This window comes from Tupaia chinensis, unplaced genomic scaffold, assembly GCF_000334495.1.
Source record: "Tupaia chinensis unplaced genomic scaffold, TupChi_1.0 Scaffold000088_1, whole genome shotgun sequence".
Lineage (NCBI taxonomy): Eukaryota > Metazoa > Chordata > Mammalia > Scandentia > Tupaiidae > Tupaia > Tupaia belangeri.
The window spans coordinates 6,836,225-6,842,033 of NW_006159550.1; the positions used below are offsets into that span (position 1 = coordinate 6,836,225).

At 51.8% G+C, this 5,809-nt stretch overlaps 1 protein-coding gene across 3 annotated transcripts in view; it reads left to right on the forward strand.

Moving 5' to 3' along the window:
- AOAH (acyloxyacyl hydrolase) overlaps positions 1-5,809 on the forward strand; it is a 215,474-nt gene that overhangs the window by 136,339 nt on the left and 73,326 nt on the right. The gene's annotated exons all lie outside the window — the stretch shown is intronic.

Below are 5,809 nucleotides of genomic sequence, written 5' to 3' on the forward strand. Positions count from 1 at the left end.
TCCTGAATTCTTCCAATTCAAGGGGCAAAGAATTGAACTTGGTATTTACTCGCAGATGTTAGTATTTATAAAGATACAGGTCGAATAACCCCAACCTGAACATCTAAAACTTGAAATGCTTCAAAAGCCAAAATTTCAGAGCATCAACATGGTGCCACAACTGCAAAATTAGATACTTGTCCCCAAGTGATGAGGCACATTCAGATCTTAGGCACACAGCACTAGAGTCCCTGTGTTAATGGTATGTCAATGTATGTATTATACCTGTTCGGTAGGTATGAGCGAATAACTATAAGATGATTGCTTATTGGTAGCATATACATTCAGAATCAGGAATGATGGTGAAGCCGAAGGACCATAGCTTGTCCACATAGGTGGCTGAAATAAGGAGACTTTTGCTTTTGTCTCATTTTTGAAGTCACCAGAGGGCGCATGGGCTTGCCAGAACAAGAGAGCTAGTCCGAGTGAGAGAGGCAGGATGTGCCCTCCCATGGGGCATGACCATGCCGCAGCCTCCTCTCCATTTCCCCACCCAGTCAGGGTTCGGGGCATGGATGCACACACCTGCCATGTTTGTCCTGCCAGGATTTGAACCCTAGTCAGGCACGTGGAATGCAGCCCAGGATGTCTTTGCTTTCTGATGGTTCAGTGTACGCTATATAAAATTACCACCAGACTGTGCATAAAGTATATATGAAATATGAAAAAGCGCTGTGTTTAAACTTGGGCCCCATGCCCACTTACCTCATTACGTACATGCAAATACTCTGAGATCAAAAACAACCAAAACCTGAGAACTTCTGCCCCGAGCATTTTGGATACTCAACCTGTAAGGGCTAGCATTAATTGGTAAGTCTCGAGGTTCCAAAATCATCCTGACTTCGATGCTCTGGCTTTGTGGGTGGAGACCCTGCATGACGAGTCCACGTGACACACAGACCCAATTTGCCACAGGTGACTGGGTGTTAACTCGGGGCCTGGGCTAAGCTTCTCAGGGCTGACAGTGTCCGGGACCCTATGAAGCTTTGTAAGTGGCCCTCCATGGTAGAAAACTGCAGGTATGAGAAGTTAATATCTCTTAAAACATGCCCAAACATTTTTAAAAGTTAGTAAACATACAGAAATAGTGCAGATGAGTAGCTTCCTCTGAGAAAAAGAAGAGCAGGCGTAACTCTGCCTTTAGGTCTAAGGGAATCCCTCTCTGACTCAGGCAGCAACAGCGGAAAGCTAGAAAGATAAACCATGGACTTCGCAGGGAGGGCCCAAACCTGCAAGGGGCAGGGACGCTCAATGGGTGGTCATTTATGGCCCCAACACGCAGCGCTTATTTAGCAGAGGACATGGCACGCCACAGGTGACGTATCTGACTATCACCGCTGTTCATCTGCTTTAAAAATGCTCGCTGAGTACCTGCCACCGAGTCAGGCACAGACGCCGCGGCTGTTTGAACGGCTGAAAGGCCTGTCCGCTCTCTGCAGTCACGTAGATCAATAACTCAGTGAGGCAGGCGGTGGTCATGCAGGGACACGTCTGGCCAGGTCTCCCCAGAGCCGCGGTCAGTGGAGAGTGCGCTATGGCAATGGCCAGCAGTCACCTTTTGGAGCAGAAGGCAAGAGGCCCAAATCTGAAAGGATTTGGGAGGTCAGGGTGATAAAAGACAAGGTAGCCGGCCTTCAGGAAAACACACGCGTGCTGACGCAGCCATCGCCTGGGAATGCGGGGAGGCACAGGAGACAGTCCAGGGTTAGCCACGGTCTCGGGCGTAATCACGTAAAACACGAAAGGCTGGTGTGGTCGGCTGAACCACGGGCAGCGTGAAGGGTGGGGTCGTCGGAAGTGACCGCCGTCAGAAGTCTCTCTACGCCAAGCACTGTGCCCTGACCACTAGGCAGAGATTATCTGGTTCAATCTCTCTGTGAGGTATTATTTTCTGCATTTCACAGGAATCTAAGGGTTAATTAGAGAGCTGGAGATATTGACTGAGGCCACACAGCTAATAAGGGTGGAAGGGTCTGCTGTCATGCAGCTCTGTGTCGTGCTGTGACACAGAGTGATTTGGTGGTCAAGGGTGGTGGGTCTGCTGTCATGCAGCTCTGTGTCGTGCTGTGACACAGAGTGATTTGGTGGTCAAGGGCCCACCTGGCCAGTCTTTACGTGCAGCTTTTATTCAGGGTGTGGAGATGTGGTTCCCGCGAGCCCTTGCCCCTTTGTCTGGGAGCATAGAAACGGCATGGGGGAGTGACTAATAACCAAAGACGGCCTCTCCATGCGGAGGTGGTGCACGTGCTTTCAGAAGTCGGTCCGGTGCCCACTAGGGTCCCTATGCACTCGCCGTCAGGGTCCCGGAGCCCCAGCCTCAATCCCTTCTTTCTTCTGCATAGCTACTGTTGTCTTTGTTACCGGAACCACATCCAGAGATTGCCTGGCTAACGCAACTTTCTGGAACAGAGACGCTGCTACCTCCACACTGTCAACACCAGAACTGAGAAAATACAGTATAAACTGCCCCCACCCAGTCCAGCCACCTGTCTATAAAAATATCTGGAAGTTTCTCTCAATCCAGACTCATGACAATGACGGGAAGAATCAGCCATGGGTGAGAACTAAGCACCGTGTCATGGAAGCTTAATTTTTTTGTGAGCCCGTATCGCTCTCAGCCCCTTTTTGACCTCCTGGGTTGCTGTAAGCCAGCCTGACGTTTAAAGTCACTTCCGAGTGGTTTCAGTCTTTACCAGGGTCATTCAGGAAGGAGGCGTCCATCGCCATGCCCAGCGAAGCAGGCGGGGACCGTTTCCTCATCTCTTTCCACTCACAAGTGGCCCCACATCTCCTAAATCTAATTTCCCCCAGAACTCTACGCACATTTAGCTCCTGCCCCCAAGCAGACCCTGTTCTGTTGTTTTTAGTTTTTGTGGAAAAGGACAGGTGGGGACAGCCAGCCTACCTCTGCCTTTTTGCAGCTGTCCTGCCCCCAGACCAGGGATTTACAACCCCTAGAGCAGGGAGAAGCCCCTCACTCTCCACAATCTTGGTCAGAGCCCAGCAAGGCAGATGGCTTCTTCTTTTATTTCTTTCTGTTTTTTTTTTTAGAGGTTGTCGCTATAGGGCGTGTGCGCTGGCCAGAAAGACAAAGAGAGACAGAGACAGAAGGCAAGAAATTACCCCCCGGGGGGATGGTCACGCCACAATCCCTTCTCCTGCATTCTCTTCTCGGGATCTTGGGCATGCACGCACACACGCCCTGCATGAGTTTAAGCCACCAGGTCCAGGACTCGAACCGTGGTTGACCACATGGGAGTCCAGCAACGCCATCTGCTGGTCCTGATGGCATCTTCTTTGGAATGATGCAGCGGGGTGAAACGAAAAGGAGAGATTGCGAGTGTGGGGACACAGATGGTTGATCATTCTTGTAAGTGTGAAGCGAGGAATTCTGACACCACGTCACAAGGGAAGTGGCCTCCCTAACGTGGCTTCTGTGGAAGCCATCGCTATCCTGAGCTGGTCTGTACCAACTTAGCACCTTTTCGGACAAGCTCCTGTCTTGCTCTTTACAGAGGATCGCTCAGGGCTGAGGCTGAGCACTGACCCCGCCTGCTGTACCCGGGAGTGCGCACTGCAGCTGGCTGTCCACGTGTACTTGGGGACTTCTCTTTCTATACATCCATGGGGAGCCGAGACACCCAGTGGTCTCTGAGAAAGTTCCTTCTGCCAGCTGTCGGTGCACCGTGCCCGTGTTCTCTGCCATTTAGTTGTAATGAGGAAAACTATAGCCAGTTCCTTCTGGTGGAAAGGAAATTACCTGGACTATGAATCGCAGTGGATCCCCCATCGGCAGCCACGCCATGTGTGTCACCGGTCACTATGTCCCTCACAGCTGTAGTCACTGTTGAGCTCTCACGCCACTGGGAAATTACACCCACGGACACTCTATGCTGGGCCAGTCTCCTTGGTAAAGAATGGAAAGTTGCACAGCATATAAAACCGTCGAGGTGAGATTAGCATGTGACAAAATGCCTCTGCTTGTGGACTCAGGGAAGTGAGGAGAACCCGCCCCTGTGCGAGGGGAGGGCATTGTGAGCAGATGCCCCTGAGCCTGCAGCCTGCCAACAGGACAGAGCCGATGCGTTTCTCTACCCAGCCGCACCCCTAGACGTGCCTCCCGTGCCCTGTGGCCTGCCTCGCGCTGTGGGCACGCCTCGGAACGGGCACCGGCGGCCCGGAGGAGACGAATCCTTTCCTGTCCTCCTCCAGGGCAGGCTTCGTGCGTGCAGCTTAGCGCCTCTGTCCTGACGTGAGAATAGCTCTGTCGAAATCACGTGCGCACATTAAAGAAAGCCATAACCCCTTAGCTTCACAAATGTTTAGTTCCTTTTGCTCCCTTGGGATGAACGAGACCTGTCCGCTCGACTGTTGGGCTTCAGAAGATCCAGGAAGTGACCCCTTAGGGTAATATGCTGTTCGGGTGCTTTGAATATGCGAGAAGGGACCGAGCAGGTCAGAAGCAGGAGGGAAAAGGGAAGCACAGTGGCCGAGGGCTTGGGGCCAGCAGCGCGGAGAACTGTGACTGCAGGTCGGGAGAAGCAGCATTTAGAAAAGATTCAAAAACACCGCTTCACGCTCAGGTCACTTTCCAAAGCAATTCACGTTACAGCAAAATTCTACCTAAGTTAATGAAGTCAGCGTCCAGTCGACAGTGCGGAAGCTTCGACGAGAAGCAGGGACCCACGTCTGAAAGCAGTATCTAGCATTCCAGAGGCGACATGCTGGGGTGCAGGGGCGTCTCCTTCTGTGGGGCCCTCGGCGGAGCATTCAGCACCCTCCACCTCCTTCAGACAAGTCGAGTGGGGCCAGGCGATCTGAAAGCGCTCTCCGGAGCCCATGTGTAGCAGTTATAAAGTGGCATGCCCTGCTCTGCGATGCTGGTTGCTGTAGAAATCCTGGAGGGCTTGTGGGGCAGCTGCTCCTCTCGCCCCACCCACACTCCTGAGCGAGGCCATTCTCGAGACAGGACGTGGCTGATAGCATCAGTGAGAGCCTGAGGTGTCCCCAGAACCACAGTGAGCCCACCACGCTGGAGAGGTCGGAGTGGAGTCAGGGACTCAGTGTAAGAGAGTGCAGACCAGGTGGAATTTTCTAGACTGAATGTTGCTTCCCCTGCCTCTGGCTTAAATTTGCTCTAATGGGCAGAGGAGATACAGCAGGTACTTCAAAGGAAATAGACCGAGCCCTCATTCCACGGAGCGAAACAGTGCCCTTCAGGACGTGGGAGCGCTTCCAGGAGAGGTGGCCCGGAATCGGTGTTAAAGGTTATCTGTTCTCTCCCACCCAAAAGACGTTACAGGAGAGCACAATTTCGAAAAGCGGTATGTAACTATGAACCAAGTCACTTGGAGCACTAAAAGCAGAAAATTGGAGAGTAGGGATTTGGAGCTAAGATTTGCTAACCTAATTTCATGTTAAAAAAATAAAATAAAAAAAGGCATGTAAGTACTAAACACTGATGGCCTTAATAACCTTGTTAGGTCCACTCCTCGTAGACGCCATGTGATGTAATTGCAGGCGATTAGCCCGTATGACTACACTTTGCAAAACAAACGGCTGGCCAGGGAGTTGGTCATCTGAAGTCGGGAGGCTGATCACAGTGCGGCAGGGCTCACAGCAGCTCTCCGAGTGTGGTCCAAGGACCCCGCTGGGGAGAGGCGGTCTGTGAGACCTTTCTCAGGGTCCACAAGGTCAAACTATTTTTTTTTTTTTTGGAGAAGTTTTTTTTTTTTTTTTTCCTTCCGGACCACTTGTCTCCGCCGCCCAA